The following is a 9564-nucleotide window of genomic DNA, read 5'->3' as shown; positions in this document are numbered from 1 at the left end:
CATCCCTCCCTATCTCTGTCACCTCCTCCAGCTCCCACATCCCTCCCTATCTCCATCACCTCCTCCAGCCCCTACACCCCTCCCTATCTCCATCACCTCCTCCAGCCCCTACACCCCTCCCTATCTCCATCACCTCCTCCAGCCCCTCCTCCTCTCCCTATCTCCATCACCTCCTCCAGCCCCTACACCCCTCCCTATCTCCATCACCTCCTCCAGCCCCTACACCCCTCCCTATCTCCATCACCTCCTCCATACCCTCCCTATCTCTGTTATTGCTGTAATTCTACATCTCTTGAGCACCTTCTGTTTCAAAGCCTTGACCATGGGGTGTTGCCTTGGGGTTTATACTCAGGGTAGTTTCTCATTTCGAGTTGCTCCTGGTGATGTAGCTGTTTGATGGAGTCTTTGCTCAGCTGTTTTCTGGTAGCTCAGGGATAAATTCTGACAGTCCGTGTTGTGAAACTCTATGATATTTACAACATCAAATGCAGTCATCATCAATGGTTAAGTCTTCATGTAGACTTGAATAAAGAATATTTCACATTCAAAGCTGCACTTTTATATTTCATTTGCTTCATTACTTTCGATAATTATCTGATTATTTCACCTTAAAGCTGATGAATAGATCCCTGGTTTTGATTAATACAGTGAAGAAATTAGGGACTGAAAATCCGAGTCTGCCCAATAGCCTTTAGGAAGATGAAATCTCTATTTTGTTACAGATGCATACATAATCTGGTCTCCCTCCTATCAGAAGAAAGTCGTGAAACTTGAAAGGGTTCAGAAAAGATTTACAAGGATGTTGCCGGGTTTGGAGGATTTGAGCTCTCGGGAGAGGCTGAATAGGCTGGGGCTGTTTTCCCTGGAGCGTCGGAGGCTGAGGGGTGACCTTATAGAGGTTTATAAAATCATGAGGGACATGATTCGGAGATGCTGCTATTGGACTGGGGTGTACAAAGTTAAAAATCACACAACACCAGGTTATAGTCCAACAGGTTTAATTGGAAGCACACTAGCTTTCAGAGTGACGCTCCTTCATCGGGTGAGGGTCACCTGATGGAGCGTCTCTCCGAAAGCTAGTGTGCTTCCAATTAAACCTGTTGGACTATAACCTGGTGTTGTGTGATTTTTAATTATAAGGGACATGGATAGTGTAATTAGACAAGGAGTATCCGAGGGTGGGGGAGTCCAAAACTAGAGGGCATGGGTTTAGGGTGAGAGGGGAAACATTTGAAAGGGATCTAAGGGGAAACCTTTTCATGCAGAGGGTGGTGTGTGTATGGAATGAGCTGCCAGAGGAAGTGGTGGAGGCTGGTACAATTACAACATTTAAAAGGCATCTGTGTTGTATATCTCTATGAGTCTATGTTGCAGAATGTTTATGTCTGAATTGAGCGTTCGTTACTCATTGAGATATCAGGCAAACTAACTGTAAAACCATCAGTGGTTCTCTTAACTCATATCATGACCTGTACCTGTAGAGGGCATGGGTTTAGGGTGAGAGGGGAAAGATTTGAAAGGGACCTGGAGGGAAACCTTTTCACCCAGAGGGTGGTGCATGTACGGAACGAGCTGCCAGACGGGGTGGTGGAGGTGATTACAATTACAACATTAAAAAGGCTTTTGGATGGACATAGGAAAAGGAAGAATTTAGAGGGATATGGACCAAATGTGGCAAATGGGACTGGGTCAGATTGGGATATCTGGTCAGCATGGACAAATTGGACTGAAGGGTCTGTTTCTGTTCTGTATGACTCTATGAGTCTAAGTAAAACAGGGTAAATAAGGAAAGACCTTTACTAGCTCGCCCAGCCTTGCTCTCCCAGAGAGAAGAGACAAGTGGGTCTGATTGAATCTGAGGCTCACCACACCTCATGTAAAGGGAAACCTGAGAAGGAGAGCCCTTCATGGGTAACCGCTGCCATGCTGCTGGTATCACTCTGCACTGCAAACCAGCCATCCAGCCAACCGAGCTAACCAACCAGACAGTAGCACTGGCATTACTGTGATGTGATTAGTAAAGATCAGACCCATCAGAATTCCCTTTCAAGTGATAAATGATGTTGGCTCGGAGTGAGATATGATAGGGCATTCGGCCATAGAGATGTACAGCACGGAAACAGACCCTTCGGTCCAACCCGTCCATGCCGACCAGATACCCCAACCCAATCTAGTCCCACCTGCCAGCACCTGGCCCATATCCCTCCAAACCCTTCCTATTCACATACCCATCCAAACGCCTCTTAAATGTTGCAATTGTAATTCCGCCCAACTATTCTGTACTAGCTCTGAGCAAGGGTCACCAGACCTGAAACATTAGCTCTGTTTCTCTCTCCATAGATGCTGCCAGACCTGCTGAAATTCTCTGGCAATTTCTGTCTTTGTTTCAGATTTCCAGTATCCATGGTCGTTTGATTTTACTCTGTGCTAAGGTTTGTATTTCACCATTCCCGTTATCTCTCAAGCTCCCAGCTCGTCTCCTTTGCTGGTTTTGCTGCGAAAGCAGATCCTGTGGAGATGAGTTCTACATTCTCAAACTCGGAATATAGTCATAAAGACAGAGAGAGAGAGAAAAAGAGAGAGAGAGAAAGGGCTTGCATTTATAGAGCGCCTTTCATGATAACTCAAAGAGCTCTTTCCAGTCTTGTCCTAAGCGTAGCAATAAATTTGTGCACAGCAAGATCCCACAAACCAAAGTGACATTAGCTGGTCATTGCTTTTGTTGATTGAAGGATAAATATTGGTTGGGCACCATGGAGAATTCCCCTGTTCTTCATGTGAATAGTGCCCTGGGCAGGTAGAGGGGGTCTCAGTTTAATATCACAGATGAAAGATGGTCTCTGTGAGACAGAGCAGCAGGTTCAGGAGCCCAGAGATGTTGAGACTAATTGGTTTCCCTGACCTCCTCCAGGGGTAGTTTTTAGTTTCCGATTTTAAATGACTACTCAATCTTCCACTAACTCTACTTCTGAAAGCCATACAAATGCTGAACAACTTGTGAAAATTAAAACAATGGCAGAAACAGGCTCCTCCAAATCACTTATAAATTCAGCAGAGTGCAGATTTAATGACTAGAAAATAGCAGCCTCTGAACTTCACACCATATTCAAACCATGGCCCCACCAGAGACCTTTCAAAGGTTAGGACGTGTGGTTATGACTCCTAATCTAATGGTGTTTAGATATCTGACACTCCTTGAGAAAGCAGGATGGTAATAGCTTGACAATTTAATCGAACGGCCAGTAACCACCCTCAACATTCTTTATCTATTGTGGCTCCGAGTTATCCAGAATTGTGCAACATTTCCCATGGAGACTGTGACAGAGTTGTTGCTTTGTGTTGTCTCTGTCTTTTGATGCATTGCAGCATTCAGCTTGACATTAAAATGTCAAACTAGACCTTTTGTGTCTTTTGATATCTACAAATCTGTCTTAGTCGAAAGGATTTGAAGCCCTCCTTATTTTCACACAGAGACATGATTGAGTCCTGGTTTCAGAAGTTTCTCATCTTCCCCACCGTTTTAGCCCAAAGCCTTGAAGATGATATCAGGCACAACACAACAGAGTGCTGTAATGGTGGAGAGAGGTTAAGAGGAGTGCTGATCGAGTTTTCCCACACCTCAAAGGGTTTTCTTAAAGTAAATAAGGAGTCAGTGCTCTCACTGACGAGGAGGTGCAAGAACAGATGGAGGGTGGTTGACCGAAGAACTGGAGGGAAGATGGGAATACATTTTTCTTACACATTAGGTGGTTGCACGGAAACAGACCCTTCGGCCCAACCAGTCCATTCCTAACACAATCCCAAACTAAACGGTGGCACAGTGGTTAGCACTGCTGCCTCACAGCGCCAGAGACCCGGGTTCAATTCCCGCCTCAGGCGACTGACTGTGTGGAGTTTGCACATTCTCCCCGTGTCTGCGTGGGTTTCCTCCGGGTGCTCCGGTTTCCTCCCACAATCCAAAGATGTGCAGGTCAGGTGAATTGGCCATGCTAAATTGCCCGTAGTGTTAGGTAAGGGGTAAATGTAGGTATGGGTGGGTTGCGCTTCGGCGGGTCGGTGTGGACTTGTTGGGCCGAAGGGCCTGTTTCCACACTGTAAGTAATCTAATCTAAACTAGTCCCAGCTGCCTGCTCCTGGCCATATCCCTCCAAACCTTTCCTATTCATGTACTTCTCCAAATGTCTGTTAATCATTGTAACTGTACCCATGCCCACCACTCAGGAAGTTCATTCCCAGGCAGACCACCCTCTGCGTGAAATATTTGCCCCTTGTCTTTTTTAAATCTCACTCCTCTCACCTTAAAAATGTGCCCCTAAAAGGTTAACCACCAAAAACCCTATCTATAACCCTCATGATGCTATAAATTTCTATCAGGTCATCTCTCAACCTCCTACACTTGCGTGAAAAAAGTCCCAGCCTATCCAGCCTCTCATTATAACTCAAACCCTCCATAACCGGCAACATTTGGTAACTCTCTTCTGAGCCATTCCCGGCTTAAACAGTATCCTTCCAATAGCAGGGTGACCAGAACTGGACACAGTATTCCACCAATATCCTGCACAACCTCAACATGACATCCCAACTTGTATACTCAAGAGGACTGAGCAATGAAAGTAAGTGTGCTAAACACCTTCTTAACTGCCCTGTCTATGTGAGACACTCGATGCAGATTCAACAGGACCTTGCACAAGGGCATCAGATATACTCTGGAAAAGGGTTGTGAGGACAGGGTAGTGAGTGGGACTAAGTGGGAAAAAGTTTCAAAGTGCTAGGACAGGCACAATGAACCCAATGGCCATCCCCATGTGGTACCATTCCTTTTCCACAGCAGGACAGGCCACTAAATGAGAACAAAACAAAAAGCAAGTAAATGATAAATGCTGAATTTTCCACATTCATTAACTCCCCTGCTTATATTTGACTCGTCCCCAGTCTCTCTGATCAGATTCAGTCATCCAGCGATGGAGAGAGTTGAGCAACTCCCCAATCTCATTCACTTTTCCAGGTGTGTTTTTTTTGGATGGTATTGATAGCAAGATAGAGTGTTCAACAACAATAATGTGGAGGTGCTGGTGTTGGACTGGGGTGGACAAAGTTAAAAATCACACAACACCAGGATATAGTCCAACAGGTTTAATTGGAAGCACTAGCTTTCAGAGCGCTGCTCCTTCATCAGGTGGTTGTCACATCCACCTGGCAAAGGAGCAGTACTCCAAAAGCTAGTGTGCTTCCAAATAAACCTGTTGGACTATAACTTGGTGTTGTGTGATTTTTAACTAGGTTCAATAATAGATATACAACCATTTGTTGTGAGACAGAGCTGCACAGACACTCCCCATGTGGACTGATGTGCCCACCTATTCTGTAAAGAGAATGTCCTACACCTGAAGCAAGTGTCAACAATCTACACAGAGCGATCTCCTTATGCCAATACATGGATGGACAGCATTGGAAATTACTAATGGATTTGGTTACCGTCCTTGCTAAATAGAAGACTTGCATTTATGTAGCGACAGGATATTCTGAGGCTTTCAGAGGTTAAGGCAGCTGTTTTGAAATGTTGTATCTGTTGTAATATACTCTCCACCTCTCTTCTTCACTCTCTAATTACTCGCACTCCCTGAACCAACTCTCTCTCTGTCTGTCTCTTTCTGCACTTCAGAATAAAACAATTCCTCACATTTGAAAGTATAAAGCAGACCACACCGATGCTCCTGACTCCTCTGGATGGAGAGGTCAGCTGAGCAGAAGGATTAGACCTTGTTGTGATTCTAACCACCACATGGTTCACTGAGATACCTGTCCAGGGGCATGGGGCTGGACTTGAGTCAGGGTGGATGGGCAGAGCTGGGGTAAAACCACCCAGGATGAACATTAGGAGCATTAACACTATTAACCTTCACAGGAACAGGAGCAGGCCTGTTAGCTCCTCCAGCTATTAGGATCTTGGCTGATCACTGCAATGGGTTTGATCAGATCCCATCAGCTTTAACTCAGTTTCCAACAAGAATTCAATTGTTATTTTGTTGCCTGCACCATTAATCAAAGTGAAGCTAATTATTGTCGCTACGTTTCTGATCTGCTCTTTCCTGACTTCTGTTTATCAGTTCCTGAGATGACAATCATGAGTTTTGTTGGTTTCCATCCACAGAATTAGGGGTTTGTAAACGAGGAATCCTCCTTCAGTCGGACCTCACAGCCAAAGGCCATTCAGCCCCTCATCTGATGAGACTATGGCTGACATGAACCGCAGCTTCACTGGCCCATCATTCATCCATCTGCCCCAACCCCTCACCCAGCTAAGATCCAGCAGCTCTTTTAGAAATTCCGACTGACTCCACCTTCCATAGCTGGCTTTTGGGAAGAACAGCATTCCTGATTTCATCCCCATGTGTTTCCTGACATCATTCCTGTATGTGCCAGCCCAAATTGGAAGGTTATTTCACCTTGTTCTGGACACTCGGTCTATTCTCTCAAATCTTTGTAACATTTTAAACACCCCAATCAGTCAGATCATCTCTCAGAGTTCCAAACTCCAGGAAGTACAAACCAAGGGTTTGCAAACCCTCAGAATGTTAAGCCCAAATATTATTCTGGGAGAAAACCAGTGATGTTTCCTGGCAGAATTAGTGCAGTGTGAACCAGAGGAGACTCATGGGAGTTAGAACACAGACTGGGCCTCTCGTAGAGAACACATACAATCAGTCTGTGTTACCCTGACACATCGAGACAGCGGGGGTCAATCTGGGACAGCGAGGGTCACTCTGGGACAGCGAGGGTCACTCTGGGACAGCGAGGGTCACTCTGGGACACCTTGGCTGACATTGCCGTGCAGTGGTAAGAAACAGTTCTGCCTTGGATATGTTCCTTCTCATTAACACCTTACTATGAGGATTTCTCAAACTGCAGTAAGAAGTGTGAAAATCCCATGGCTTTATCTGTGACTGAACAAGGAATTCCTTTACAATCCCATTTGATATTCATTTTCAAACCAACATGAGAACCGATCACTCATCGATTACCATCAAGTGCAACAGCAGAGTCTTGCAAAGGCATTAACAAGGCTGTAAAAATAATGATATAAACTTCAACTGTACCTAACCCCGTGCTGTTCCTGTCCTGGGAGTGTATAATGGGGGACAGTGTAGAGTTAGCTTTACTCTGTATCTAACCCCGTGCTGTCCCCTGTCCCTGGGAGGGTTTTATGGGGGACAGTGTAGAGTAAGCTTTATTCTGTATCTAACCCCATGCTGTCCCCTGTCCTGGGAGTGTTTGATGGGGACAGTGTACAGGGAGTTTTACTCTGTATCTAACCCTGTGCTGTCCCTGTCTTCAGAGTGTTTGCTTGGGGACAGTGTAGAGGGAGCTTTACTCTGTATCTAATCCCATACTGCTCCTGTCCTGGGGTGATTGATAGGGACAGTGTAGAGGGAACTTTACTCTGTATCTAACCCTGTGTTGTCCCCGTCCTGGGAGTGATTGGTGGGGGGACAGTGTACAAGGAGCTTTACTCTGTATCTAACCCTGTGCTGTCCCTGTCCTGGGAGTGATTGATGGGGGACAGTGTACAAGGAGCTTTACTCTGTATCTAACCCCGTGCTGTCCCTGTCCTGGGAGTGATTGGTGGGGGACAGTGTACAAGGAGCTTTACTCTGTATCTAACCCCGTATTGTCCCTGTCCTGGGAGTGATTGGTACTCTGAGGAAATGTTTCAATGTTAAATACTCCTGAAAGTAGATTCAGGCAACCACCACCACTCTGTCCTGGTCCACTCACATTGACACTCTAGTCAAGAAAGCACAACAACGGCGTGGCACGGTGGCACAGTGGTTAGCACTGCTGCCTCACAGCGCCAGAGACCCGGGTTCAATTCCCGCCTCTGGCAACTGTCTGTGTGGAGTTTGCACATTCTCCCAGTGTCTGCATGGGTTTCCTCCGGTTTCCTCCCACAGTCCAAAAATGTGCAGGTTAGGTGAATTAGCCATGCTGAATTGCCTGCAGTGTTAGCGGCAAGGGTAAATGTAGGGGAATGGGTCTGGGTGGATTGCGTTTCGGCGGGTTGGTGTGGACTTGTCGGACCAAAGGGCCTGTTTCCACACTGTAAGTAATCTAATCTAGTAAACAACATCTCTACCTCCTCAGGAGGCTAGGGAAATTCAGCATATCCACAAGGACTCTTACCAATTTTTGTAGATGCACCATAGACAGCATCTGATCTGGGCACACCATGGCTCAGTACGGCAACTGCTCTGCCCAGGACCACAAGAAACTGCAGAGAGTTGTGAACACAGCCCAGTCCCTCACACAAACCAACCTTCCATTCATTGGCTCTGTCTACCCTTCCTACTGCCTCAGGGAAGCAACCAACATCATCACAGAGCCCTCCCACCCTGGTATACTCTCTTCCAATCCCTCTTCCATCATGCAGTAAACATAAAAGTCTGAATACACATACGGTTAGATTCAAGAACAGCTTCTTCCCCACTGTTTGCAGACTTTTGAATGGACTTCTCAAATATTAATGTTGATCTCACTCTCTGCACCTTCTCAGTGACTGTAACACTGTATTCTGCACTCCGTTCTGCTACCCTGATGCAGTTTGTATGGTACAACCTGCCTGGACAGCACACAAAACAACTTTTCATTGCATCTCGGTCCATGTGATAACAATCAATCATTCAACCAAATACCCCACATTACTGCACTGATATCCTTGAACTTGTTGATCATAAATCTTTCATGTTCTTTCATTAAATAAGAATTAATAATTGGCTGGGCTTTTGAAAGGATTGAGGGCTGTCGAATAGAATGGGTGACTGGTGCTGATTGGTTGGATTACAGTGAGTTTGCATTGTATAGATGGGCTGAATGGTTTGCTTCTGGGCTGTAATGATGATGAGTAGCTGTGACGAGAGCAGATATTAACCCACCTTCCACTGTTGATAGCTCTCTTTAATTAAAAGCCCTGAGCTGGTGCTAATGTAAGCCTTGGAAGGCTGAGTGTTAGTGAGTGAATTAGCTGCAGGAATGTAATATTTACTGATCCTTTCTTGAGCATTAACGTAAAGCTCCCATTTAAATCCGTCATTTCAAGTATCTGTGTGGGATTATTGCGGATTCTACAATGCGATGTTTTCACAGAGTAATTAATCCATTTCTATCTGCTGGAGGTTTATTCACCATTGGCTAATAGTTGCTACTTTTAATGTGAGATAGATGTTGCTGCAAGACCACAATGTTTGTAAAACTTGGCAGTTTCCATACAGCAGGGGGTATTTGAGAGAGGGTCAGAATTTCTTTTGTAATTCTCTGAATCAAACACCAGATCATCGCAAGAGATTACCTCATAAGCATGAACTATCCTTATCTGGGATCATGGTTTGATATTTGCTCCATTCATTGTGCAGCACAATGTATCAAGTTATAAAGGTACAGTCACCCACAGAGACACACAGCTGCTGCCTTTCCCTTACCCCAGCTTGTTCAGGCTGGGAGGTAGGGCTGGGGGAGGTGGGGGTCGGAGAGAGAGATGTGCGGGTCGGAGAGGGGGGTGAGGGTCAGAGG

The sequence above is a fragment of the Chiloscyllium plagiosum genome, chromosome 40 (assembly GCF_004010195.1).
Source record: "Chiloscyllium plagiosum isolate BGI_BamShark_2017 chromosome 40, ASM401019v2, whole genome shotgun sequence".
In the NCBI taxonomy this organism is placed as follows: Eukaryota; Metazoa; Chordata; class Chondrichthyes; order Orectolobiformes; family Hemiscylliidae; genus Chiloscyllium; species Chiloscyllium plagiosum.
The sequence above is the reverse complement of the archived record's forward strand: the minus strand, read 5'-3'. Positions refer to the sequence as shown.